The following is a 13056-nucleotide window of genomic DNA, read 5'->3' as shown; positions in this document are numbered from 1 at the left end:
AAACGAACTGGCAAAACTTGGTAGTTAATTGGGTATCTTATATACTTTATGAATCACATTTTCAACTGAATTTGTAGGAGCTGGTTTGTGGTGTAAGTCTGGAGACAATGCAGAAGAGCAGCGGACAACGGCACGTTAGGTCAGATATGACTGTGTCCGGTGGTTCCAGCATGTTCGCTGGTTATTTGACGGCACTAACGCTATCCCCACTGCCTGTGGTGTTCGTGAGAGGATGCTCTCACTCCTGCTCTCTCACTCTCTGCCTGTCTTGCTGTCTCACTGTCTTGCTGTCACGCTCTCCTGGTTAGCAGTTGCCAACTTGATACAATTTAGAGTCACCCTAGGAAGAGGGTCCTTCAATTAAAAAATTGCCTCCATCAGATAGGACTGTAGGAAACTCCATGGGTTACTATCCTGATTAATGATTGATGTGGGAGGACACAACCCATTGTGGTTAGAGCCACCCCTGGGCAGGGGGTCCTAGGGCTGTGTGAAAAAACAAGCTGTCAAGCTGAACATGCCAGTAAATGGCATTCTTCCACGGTCTCTGCTTTGGTCTCTGCCTCCAGTTTCCTGCCTTGTTTTTCCTCAATAACGGACAACAGCCTGTAACCTTCAACAGACCGCCACTGCAGAATGCAGACCTCAGAAAGCCACCACAGTGTGCTCGGTTCAGATGTGACTCTTCTTCTTTCATTCCACCCACATCAGGTTGTTATACAACGCAAGTCATTTTGTTCTTTTCAACATGATTTGTTGTTGCTTTCTTTCTTTTGTGAGTCAAAGTCTCACTTGGAAGTATAGACCAATCTTCATCTCATTATGTAGCCTGTATTGGACTCGGACTCGTGGCAATGCTCCTGCTTCAGTCTTCCAAATGCTGGGCTCACAGGCATGTACCGCCACATCAGCACAAACAGGGGTATCTGAACAGAAAGAAAAATCACTTAGAACGTCATCAGACAAACAGGGTGCAAAGCTTTAGGCTGGGATTATCGATATAACTGCCAAAACAACACGGCAGAATTGGCCCACCACCAAGGTATTAGCTGTCTCTGCCATAGGCAGGAAGTTAGGTAATCAGAAGACATTCATGCCAAGAGAAGGCAGCAAGTGCACATCACCGGTACGAACTAGTACATGAAAGCCTCGGTTACAATGGCTTCTCCAGAGCTGCACTATGCCTACCATAGTTAGATACCACGTGGTGCATTCTGTTCCCTTCCTCGGAAGTTCTCCTGGAGCAAGACTTAGAAAGGACATTTCCTTTCTTCCCCTTCATAAGAGTTGCAGTGCTTTATGAAGTATTTAGTGTACACCAGGCAATGTGTTAGGCTCTGGAATTGAGTATGCCCATGAATCCTCCACTTTCTCAAGACCATAATGTCAGTGTTGCCAATGGTGAGATAAGAAAGGGAAATTCCAAGACCAAAATAAAAGCAAATGAGCAGAGAAAAACTTGACAATGATGGTGCAACTTTTGGAAGAAAAGATTGGTTAAGTTAAAATATAGTCAGATCCATCATCTAGCTCCAAGAAATCTGGGAATTGTAAACCCAAACTTTCTCATTTTTGAAGGGGAGTGCACCACTAAGACAAAGTAAGACATGTAGGTTGAGACTGCCATTCTCCAGAAACTACAGCCTGACGTCATGCTAAAGAGAGCTCTTAAACGGGTTGTTCCCCACAGACTGAGCGTCTACACTAGCACAACTGTTTGCTCACATCAGGTATCCAGTAAATGTACTCTGTGGTGCTGATGTTGTGAGTGTTTTGTTACCAAGGGATTTTTTAGCAGCCAATGCCTAGCGTTCTGTGAATCTCTGTGTTTTGGGGTATGGATTTACAGAAGAGTGGCTGTACACAGGCCTTCTTGATTCAAGAAAGAGCAACATTTTATCCTCACCAAAGCTCTTTCTATTCTCCAACAGTTTTGTTAGAACTGCAGTAAGATTACCCAGCAACAGAGGCACATACTGTAGCTACACACACACACACACACACCCCACACTCAGCTACTAGGGCTGAAAGTGCTCCCCACAAGAGCCATAGATGAACCACAACTCCAGTACCAGAAACAAGAAACCTTTCAAATGGTTGGCCAGAGAAGTTAGTGACTCCCTGAACAGTATAGATTATCAATATAACCCTTGATTGCCTCTTAGGAATTGAAGTGGGATCCTATTGCTAAAGACTCTGCACACTGAGGACACAAAATTGGGATGATTCCAACTAGATCTGACCTGAAAGTCTGTTTTCTGTGGTTCAGCTTCTATGGTTCTTGAGAAGCTACCAAGGAAAGGGAACAATTAATCAGTTTCAGCCAGCATGGTAAGATATGCACAAAAGTGCAAAAAGGTGACAGCCACATGTCAATGGCGATCAAGAGTTGTCTAATTAAACAGCTAGTTGAGGCCTAGTCAACATGGGGGAAATGTGGTATTAGAAACCTAGCCAGCTTACCAGGGCTAGTGAGCCACGGACATTAGAGAAAAATCTACTACCTTGATTTTGTTAGACCAGAATAATTCCTTACTATATTCTAAACCTGATACTTGCACCCTTAGGTAAGTATTGCTACCACCCCTCATCAAAGAAGTCTCTCTGTACAGCAAATGAATAGCACCACAGAAAACTGCAACTGAACAGAAAGCAGAGATCAACAGTCCCAGTGGCTCCATTTATAACCCAACTTGTGGAGATATAGCTCAGGGAACATGGGAACAGAGGTGTCACCAAGACTGCAGGAACCAGAACACCAAGAAGTCTCCTGTGCAAGTCTCTCTTAGAAATGGTTGCACAAACAGGAGTGGGACAATTGAAATACCATTAACATGGTAACACGGAGCTGGAAAGCTTGTGGCTTCCCACCCCTAGACAGAGAGCAACCAATGACTGTTTGGAGAAGGACAAGCACACTTGTTGGTTGTCCAGTGCCAAGTGGGTAGGCTTGCGCTCACATACCCAAGAATAGCAAAAATAGACTCAGAAGATCTTAGCTAACTTATGTGTGTGTGTGTGTATGTGTGTGTGTGTAACAATAATATTTAAAGAAAACGAGGCTATTAATTTGACATGAGGGGACAAAGAAAGTTTGAGAGACAGTAGCTAGGAGGGGATCGATAGAGGAAAGGAAGTGGGGAGAATGACTTATTTCTATTTAAATTACAAGTAAAATGTGTAAAAGGTGTGAGGTTAGACAGGAGATTAGCTATGGAAAGGAATAACTACCAGATCCCTCAATACAGGACATAAGAAGTACTAGTGAGCTTGCTCAGGGCTTTAAAACAGGATGCAAAGATAATGGTGGTGGAGGACTTGTAATCAAGGTACAAAAAGAGTGGGTGTGGTCCTTCAGATGGGTCATTGCAAGGTTTCCATAGCTGGATGCAAAGGACAATAGGTAAGGCTGGTGTCCATCTGGATTGCATTAGATAAGTTTCTGGGACTTCCCCGTCAGGGAAGCATGCTTAGAGAGCTGGTACCTTTTCCCCAGTGATTGTTTCAACTTTAAGGGTTTGTGTTCTTACATCTAGTTGTAATGTAACTCAATTTTAGGAAGAATACACTTTGAAGCTTGTCCCTTTGTTGTAAGTGAATACTGAGGGGAGGCACAAGCCTGAAAACACATGCAGAGAGCAGTAGTTCTCAACTTTTGAGTTGTGACCCCTTTGAGGGTTGAACGACCCTTTCACAGGGGTCATCTAAGACCACGGGAAATGTCAGCTATTTGCACTATGATTCATAGCAGTTGCAAAATTACAGTTATGAAGTAACAATGAGAGTAAATTTATGACTGAGGAGTCACCACAAAATGAGGAACTATATTAAAGGGCCACAGCATTAGGAAGGTTGAGAACCACTGGTGTAGAGGAATATAATCATCACAACTGCCAACTTTAAGACTACTGATGCTCAGCCCGTGCTTTGTCTAAAAAAATGTATTCTTGTTTCCTTGTTTGCTCTACTCAAATTAAATCCTAGACTGCTATTCGACTACCAAGTCCCATTTAATTTTTTTTTCCATTCAGGAACCTGTGAGCCAAGACTCTTGCTGCAGTCAAGGCCACTACTATCCCAGGGAACATGTCTTTCCAGGCCAGTTGTCACTGAAGCTCATAGGGTTTGCAGTAGGCTAAAACTGATGCTTGCCTTTCTCCTGCAGTAGCGTGCACAAATAGCACCTTCCAGCACTATGAAAGCTAGCCAGTAGGTGTGATGCTTCGGAATCAGCTCCAGCTTGATTTTTTTTCATGTTCTATGACTCATGTATGTGATGTCTGCAGCTGTACGGTCCTGCTATCAATTTATGAAAGCAGCACCTTCAAGGGTATTGATAATAGCTTGTAATGTTTGGGATCTATGGGGACTTCACTGATCCATTCAATAAAGTCTTTTCTGAATTCAGTGACCCAACTCCTAAAGAGGTGACCCATTCCTGGCACTAGACTTTTTGTTTTATAGCTAATGGTGACTAAGGAGGCATTGTACCCTTGTTATAGGACAGCTTCATTTAAGCTTATGAATTATTTTGTAAATGGGTTGTCAATCATAATGTAAATATCTGACATTGCCGATGGTCTTAGATAACCCCTGGGAAGGGGTTCTTCAACTCAAAGGTTGAGAACCACTGTTCTATATCTCTACATGTATTCTCAGTCCCGGGCCTCCCTCATTATGCACTTCCAGCGAAGGGGTAATCCTTATCGTGCATTTTTCCTAAAATTGGGTGTGTGTGTGTGTTTATACATAGATGTTTTAGGAAGCTTTGAAAGCTGTAGGTTTCCGTATGACTTTTCAGCAGCCTTTAGTGTTTGCCATCACTCAGCACACTCCCTCATCTTCAGTGTCTTCCCCTCTCTATGCCACATAATCCTTTTCTGCTCTGTTATTCTCCGTTCCCTCTTTATAACATCACCTACATTCTATCTCCTCTTGTTTGAAAGCACCTCTCATGGTCCCTAATAATTTCCCACTGTGGGCAAGAGGTCTTCATCCAAGAGATAGCACTCTCGGGCATACACCGAAAAGGAGTCTATATCTTCTCTAATGGGTTACTGCATCGTTGTGCTGATTGTGTTAATTTCTATGACATTTCCTTGTCCATACCCACTGCTGCTGTATTTATAATAAGATGAAAATGGAAACAAGCTAGATGTTCATCAGCAAATGAATGCATAAAGGAAATGGGGTGCATTTACACAACACAGTATTTATTCAGGTGTAAAGAAAAATGAAATCATGATAATTGTAATTAAGTTGTTGGACCTGGAAATGATCATTCTGATGGAGACACACCAATCCCCAAAAGTAAAACAACATGTCCTTTCTCATATAGGAGTGTTTGCTTCACACCTTGTATATATGCAATTAAATTGCAATAGGGCCTTTTGAGGTCATAGAAAAGTCCAAAGTTTTTCATTCTATGTGCCCACCGTAGGAATCAGTAGCCATGAATTCGGCAGGTTTAGACTAAGCAATTAAAATTACTATGCTGTAATTAATTTAAATTGACATAACCTCACATGTATAGAGGCTATCCCAATGAGAAGCATAGGGATGAAGAAGAAAGGTGGTAATGAAATCCTGAAAGGTAGCAATGCTGAAGAAAAGAGAACATTTCTATGATCCTTTCCAAAGATGATTCAGAAAATACAAACATATAGCAAAAAAATATGCAATTTGGAGTGTTTATCTAGAAACATTTTGTTTTCTGTAAGTCTCCCACGGATTCATGTGTTACGAATCTCTCTTTCTTTTGGTTGAAGGAAGCAGGATGTTGAAGAATATAATGAATTGACCATGGTCCTCTAAGTGAGAAGTTGAAAAGTTGAGGCAGTTCTGTCTATGATGACGAATAGCATAATGTATGGTCTCAGTATGGTTTTCTTAACCATTCAGCTTTGCAAAAATGCCATAGGTTAGGTTTCTTGTTTCATATTCGCAGCCCACACTGTGTGTCGCAGCAGAGAAATCTGAAGCTTGTGTGCTGTGACCACAGTTTCTTTCAAGGAACTCTAAAATGCCTCCGGGCCTTAGAGTGCTTCATGAACCAAAGCAGACAAATGCTTAGCTATGGGTAAAGACCGAACTGACGTTAAGCTAACATTTACCAAGCACTTATGTCCTGGCATCTGAGCTAGGATATTTCCTATGCATTATCTTGTTTTATCCTTCCAACAACTCTCTGAATATGATTAAATAGTTTACGTTTCAATAATTCATCACTATGATTGTGTTACGTCTTTCTCTAAGATGTGAGAGAAGAAAAGGTTGAATAGCAAACACATGCAAAGCTAAAATGAATGTGGTAAGAAGTGAAATGCGATTAAGGAGGTGGTTTGAGTTTGGGGGAGATGGGCAATACGCAAGCCTAGCTTGGTGAGCCACAGTCATGCGTTAAGACACTGTGCTCCTGAAACCAGCAGTTACATTCATCCAGGTGGATTGGGGCTAGGGGACTTTCCTCCCTGGGTAAGTGAAAAGATTCCTCATGCACTTCGAAATCGCCAGACTCCAGGGAAGACACTGTAAGAGCTGTGGAAGGCTGGGCTTCCAATGCACAGACCTCACCAGGAGGCTTCCTGCTATTCTCAATCATCCTGCAATCAACATGGAATCATCACAGTGACATTTCAGGGATTCTAAATTTCAGGGAGCTTCAAGCTTCAGCTTCAACCTTGCATAGCCTATCTATCATCTATCTATCTATCTATCTATCTATCTATCTATCTATCTATCTATCTATCTATCTATCTATCTATCTTTTTGTCCGAGACATGGTTTCTCTGTAGCTTTGGAACCTGTCCCGGAACTAGCTCTTGTAGACCAGGCTGGCCTCAAACTCACAGAGATCTGCCTGGCTCTGCCTCATAAGTGCTGGGATTAAAGGCGTGAGTCATTACCATGCAACCGAGAGAGCCTATTTTTTTTTTTAAAAAAAAGATGTTTGAATGAAAACTAAAGCACAAATCTGAATATTTCAAGACAAGAGCAGTCTCCATAATTGCAAATATTATAAGTTTGATAAAAATTACAAACCCCCAGAAATCCTGAAAAAAAAAACCTGTAATGACTTAATTAATTAACATAGTCCCATAACGCTTCAATCATGCTCACTTTTGGCTATAAATTGGGTGATCGCATATTTCTATGGTGATTTTTTTTAAAAACAGTATTCTATTTTCAAAGTGAGTTCATTGTTACTGTGTAGCAGGAGCATACACGGTGAGGTGTGTGTGGAGGTCAGAGGACAGCTTTGTGAGGTTCAGTGTCAAATCTGGGCTTGAGCTCAGGCCTTCAGCATTGGGGTATGAACCTTTGCCCAGTGAACCATCTCTCTGGCCTTAAAATACCATTTCCTAAAAAGTTAAAAATAGTTTAATGTTTTCTCAGTTCATTTAAATATATTTTTGTAAATTTATTATTGGTAGTTGGTCATGTTTCACTTAGATTCATAATTTATTATTGGCAATTTTTTTTATAAATTTAAAAAATTCCTTTTGAATTCAAGAAAATGTGACATTTCCTTGACACATTATTTAAATTTTAAAAGGCCTGATTTTAGTATTTTTGATTTTGTTTTTCTCTGTTCCCTTCATGTTCTCTGTACTCTATGCCTTGGGCACATTGGGTTTCTTTTTTTTTGTTTCATGGTCTGAGGTTTGGTCCTGTCCTTCCTCTGAAATTTGTCACTAATGGGTGGTAGAACTATTCCCCGAGGCAGTCCTAAGTCAGGGGAATCAATAGGTTTACTCTTTACCGAAGTGACTGGTAACCATGTTATTTTGCCCTAACAAACTCCAATGAGAAGCAAACCCACCTAACTGTCCAGATCCACATCTCACACATATTATTACCAGTGGGAGGGAGGAGTAGAAGAGGGGAGACTGATGGGAAAGAACCATATATTTTAAGTTTATTTTTATTTTGCTTGCATTGGTGTTTTGCCTGCCTGTGTGTGTGTGTGTGTGTGTGTGTCAGATCTTGGAGTGACAGAGGCCATGAGCTGCCATGCGGGTGCTGGGAATAGAACCCAGGTCTTCTGAAAGAACAATCAATGGTCTTAGCTACTGAGTCAACTTTCAGCTGTTGAAGTATTTTAATGTTTAAATTTTAAGAAAAAGGACATCAGCCATGGGGGTAGACTGTCACATCCTTCATGAAGGTCCCATAGGAGACCTTACTTGGATATCTTCTGGAATTTTCCATGACTTTCCAGTAAAATCCACTGAGTTCAGGAAGGATTAATAAAGAGGACCAAACACTAATTCTAGTTCAGAGTTTTCCTCTAACTTGTTATGTGAGTCTTGGGCAAGTTACTTACCTCCTGACCCTCAGTTATTACTCTTAAAATTATTTTGAAAAGATAGCCCCAAAGGCTTTTCTGTGTGACACTGAGTTCCATTAGAGTATTGGACACAATTATCAATCTCCCCAGATTAAGGTCTGGGTTGGCACACAATGGTCTCCACTCCATTCCACTTTGGAAGCTTTTTTTTTTTTTTTTATTGAGTTCTACATTTTTACATTTTTCTCTGCTCCCCTCTCTGCCTCTTCCCTCCCCTTAAACCCTCTCCCAAGGTCCCTATGCTTCCAATTTACTCAGGAGATCTTCTCATTTTCTGCTACCCATGTAGATTATGTATGTCTCTCTTAGGGTCTTTTAAGAATGTATTCAGATGGCAATTTCTAAGGTAGACTCGAATCATCTTCCTATGGAGTTTCACCCTTTTAACATTCTAGTGACCTCTTTGGGTGTCTCTAGATGATTGACGAGGAACTTATCTCCATGGTGATGACACCCATGGTGCCTAGCAGCTGGAGAGCTTAACCCAAACCCAATACAGCTTCCTATTTTGGGCTGGGCATCCACTTAACCAAAGCATCCAAGAACAAGACTTGACAGCTATGCACTTTGGGTGCTGGAAGGGATTCCAGAACGGAGAGGGTGGGAGCATGGTGAAAACACCTACCTTGCCTCCTCCTCCCCTCCATGGGTTGAAGTCTTAAGAATTTTGTCCTAACCAAGAGGGAACATTAGCAGTGGAGGCGTCACGAGGGGATCTTGAGTACTTGATGAACTATTTCCCAGGGCATAAGACTGCCCACTGTTAATACCTGAGACCACTTGTTGCAGCGTTCATATATAGACACCTCACGTCTTGCATTCCTGATTGTACTAAGCCTGCTACATCGTCATTGCATGAACTGTCCCTCCTTAGAGAGTCACTAACTTCGTTTGTTTCTGACTTTCCTCCGCCAGAGCCCTCTGTTGCAAACCTGTTAGTTACTGACGGAGATCTCCTTGCTTGAATGGCGCGCCATGACTAAGAGTTGACAGACATCCACAGCTGTGTGACTGCATTCAGGCAGAGAGTACATTCTAAAATAGAACTCGGCCGCAGAGGGCATGGAAACCTGCCCTGCTCGTTGCTGCCAGGGAATGCAGCCCTGAAGCTTGGGTTTTTCACGCCTCAAACTCATTAAACTCCGAGTCTGAATTTCACACTTCACATCCCTCCGGAGTCCTTGGCTTCCTTCCTTCCAACAGAAGGCCCCCTTTTTTCTCAGGTGGCTTAATCAGTTCTTTACCAATTTGTTCTTGACATTACTGTTCATCCAGATTTCTCTAAGTGCCAGGGTCGGGGCAGTGGAGAACACTATGTCCCTATGGAGGGAAGAAGGGTCTATTAGAGTCACTGGGTTGTCAATATGTAAAATTGGAGAAGATTCTGGAAATCATGTAGATCTATCAGGGTCGTCCTATAGCCCTGGTTAAAAAAATGGGCCAAAGTTTACACAGTGGTGTGGGTCATAGACGAAAAAGTGGAAACTTGTTCCATACTTCGTGTCTATTCCTTTGAAGTCGTGTTTCTTAACACTGAATAATTTAGTGATGGCATTTAGATAATGTAGGAACAAACAGGTAATATAACTAACCATGGATTCTGTTGCCTCTATCTTTTGTTCACTTTTTAGAGTGGAGCCTAGCCCAAGCGATAGAGAAAAGATTCTCCAATGTTAATAAGTACCCCAATATACTTCTTCAATATACAGATCTCCATGTGAAACTATCAGAGTTCATAACTAAATACATAGATGAATGAAGTATGAAGATTCTATCTTTGGTTGAGTGGCAAGTTGAGACTGGAAAGAGAAGATAAACTTTGCTTTGGTGGGGTTCTAGCACAACAAGAGATAGCAACCCTCCTCCCCCTATTTCTATGCTGTGACCCCAGAACATGATAGATTAAGATTCTCATTTTTAAAAGTATGAGGTTGTAGATGGAAGGAAGAGAGCAGGTAGTTAATTTAAGATTGGGTTGTCCATGTAAGTCTTTAAGCAGTGGCAGCAATCAAATGGTTCTAAAAGAAAGGGAAGAGTTTCCCATGCCCAGAGTGAGTACTACTCATCCGGGCAGAAGGAGCAGAATGTCACCAGCTCGGAAGGAGAGAGAGCACTGGCAGCCTTTGTTGTTCACTGATCCTACACTCAGTGGCTGGTGAAAAAAAGAAATGCGGAACTCAGAAAGATGGGTTCTTAGTGTGCATTTCCTTATCTAGAGAAAACACAACTAGGATTTCCAGATACGGGAATAATTGCACCTCCTCTTTTTCACTATGAAAATGTTCCAATACTCTTTTACTTGCTAGCATTTGAGCTCAGGCTTTGGCTGTTGCTAATCCTCGCTCTTGGGGAACTGGTGTTTTGAAGCCTCCATTTCTCTATATGGCTCTTGGGTGAGCCATATAGAGAAATGGAGCCTGGAAAGTTCTTAGTTTTACTAGATGGCACATGTTCCCACCATACCAGGTGTATGGGTGTTTTTATGTGTATAGCTATTTTACCTGCATGTTGGTCTGAACACTGGGTATGTTCCTCATTCTTGAGGAGGTCAGAAGAGGGTATCAGATTCCCCGGGGCTGGTGTTACGGATGATTATGAACCACCATGTCAATGCTGCGAAACATACCTAAGTCATCTAGTAAAGAATCCAGTGTCTAAACAAATAAGCCATAATAATAACCAATAACTAATGATCTCCCAAGGCCCTAGACAGCGTGAGTTTGAAGATGGTCAGAGCAGCTGACTGACTAGGACATATGTAGTCTGTGCTTTAGTATTGACTGAGTCATTTAGTCACGTGAATCAATTCTTTGGTTTGGTGGATGACTGAGGGTTTCCTGGGACATGGAACTCCAGGTGACTTGTCGTCTTTGTTGTGTTGTTGCAGTAGGGCTTCTGCAGGCAGCAGATTGACTCCAGGATTGAATCTTAGTTTCGTCATTATCATGTAGATATCCTTGAACAAGTTATCAGGAAGCTCGGTTTCCTTGTTTATACATTAAAGACAGTGATAATTGTAATAATTGTGTTCTAAAGCTGTTATGAATATTAAATAAGTTAGTTTAGCTGGCATTAACTATTGTCACCAACAGACTAGAGCAAACTTTCTTTGTCTTCACTCATCTAGCTCCAGCCTGAACTGCCAATCACATTAATAATGGTTTACAATGGTTAGAAACAAATGCAATTATTTTCTGCTTTTGTGCTTCCATACTCTCTTCACAGGATTTGCGATGAAATGGGACCATCTTCATTCCAGCTTGCCCTTGGGATTATACGCTTGTGTTGACCTTACGTTGTTTTTTTTTTTCATTGCTTGATGAATTATGCCTTTGGCTACCATGCAAATCTGTGACCGAAGTTTTAGAAAGCATAAAGTTTGTGCTGATTATTGATTATTGGCATTATTATTACTAATCGACTTGAGAAGAGTTAGAGTACCTGGGAAGAGGAAAGTTCAGTTTTAAAAGACACCCCCATTAAGGTTGTGCTGTAGGCAAGCCTATGGGAGCATCTTCTTGATTAATGAAAGATGGGGGAGGTCCAGCCCACTCTGGGAGGTGTCGCTCCTTAGCAGGTAGTCCTGGGTCGTATTTTAAAAATTGAGCAAGCCGGTGAACAGAAGTCGTTCTCTCTGCTTTGGTTCCTGTTTCCAGGTTCCTGCTTTGAGTTTTTACCCTGCTTTCCCTCAATGGTTAACTGTGAAGTGAAAGTTTATAATGAAATGCATCTTTTCTTTCCCACATTATTATTGGTCACAATGTGTTAGCAGAGCAACACAGCGACAAGCTAAGGCAGTGCTATTCCGCAAGTCCCTTCCACCTCTTCTTTACATGGTTGTGTATAAACACCGGGCTCTACCCCCAGACACCCCTGCATGTTGCTCATAGCCTTTACCTCGATTCCTAATCCTCTAAATGAGGAAGATGGATAACATGATCCCTAAGGGTTTTATTTGTACGAGTGGGCAGTACCCTACTGTACACATTTTCTTCCTTTCTGTCTCTTTTTCTCCAGCTCAAGAGCGGAAGAGAGTCGCTGAAACATGGTTTCATGTATCTAAATCTTTCCTCCCCGAAAGCTCAGAGCTCTGAAGTTTCACACAAAGGGTAGTTTAGGCTCTGCCTTCTCTAATTATTGCCCATTAAGGCCCCAGATCCCTTCTGTCTGCTGAACGCTATTTAAAATTCTCCCTGGCAGTAGCCTTCGCCAAGGACGCAAGCTTCGGCACTCTCTTCTGTTGCTGTTTATGTTGAGAAAGCAGCTAATCCTCGCTGCAGTGACATGCTGATTGAAGCAAGGAAAAACCGAATGGGGTTTTAGAATTCTAATTGCTGACAGATTCACAATGGTGTGTGAGGCCTGGTGTCTGCCCGGCTGGCTCTGTTGCTCAAGCAAAGTGTGAAGTCAAAGAGTATATTGTTCCTGGTATGCAATTTCTCAGCCTCAGAATGATTCCTTCCTGAATGGAGGCATGGGCAAGACACAGGTTGGACGCATCCACGGTACTTTAAAAGTAGGAGGGACAGGACCATCCATAGACAGGAAGAAGATTCTAGGAGACAATACCTGAGATATTACCAGGGAGGGGTGACCTATGTTACAGGGGACCCCATTGTCAACCTCCTTGACTCACCTGTTAATGGGTCTATAAGATTAATTTTTTTATAAATTAATGTTTCTCTGGTTTTCCAGAGAAATCCAAA

This window comes from Microtus pennsylvanicus, chromosome 1 (genome assembly GCF_037038515.1).
Source record: "Microtus pennsylvanicus isolate mMicPen1 chromosome 1, mMicPen1.hap1, whole genome shotgun sequence".
Classification (NCBI taxonomy): Eukaryota; Metazoa; Chordata; class Mammalia; order Rodentia; family Cricetidae; genus Microtus; species Microtus pennsylvanicus.
The sequence above is the reverse complement of the archived record's forward strand: the minus strand, read 5'-3'. Positions refer to the sequence as shown.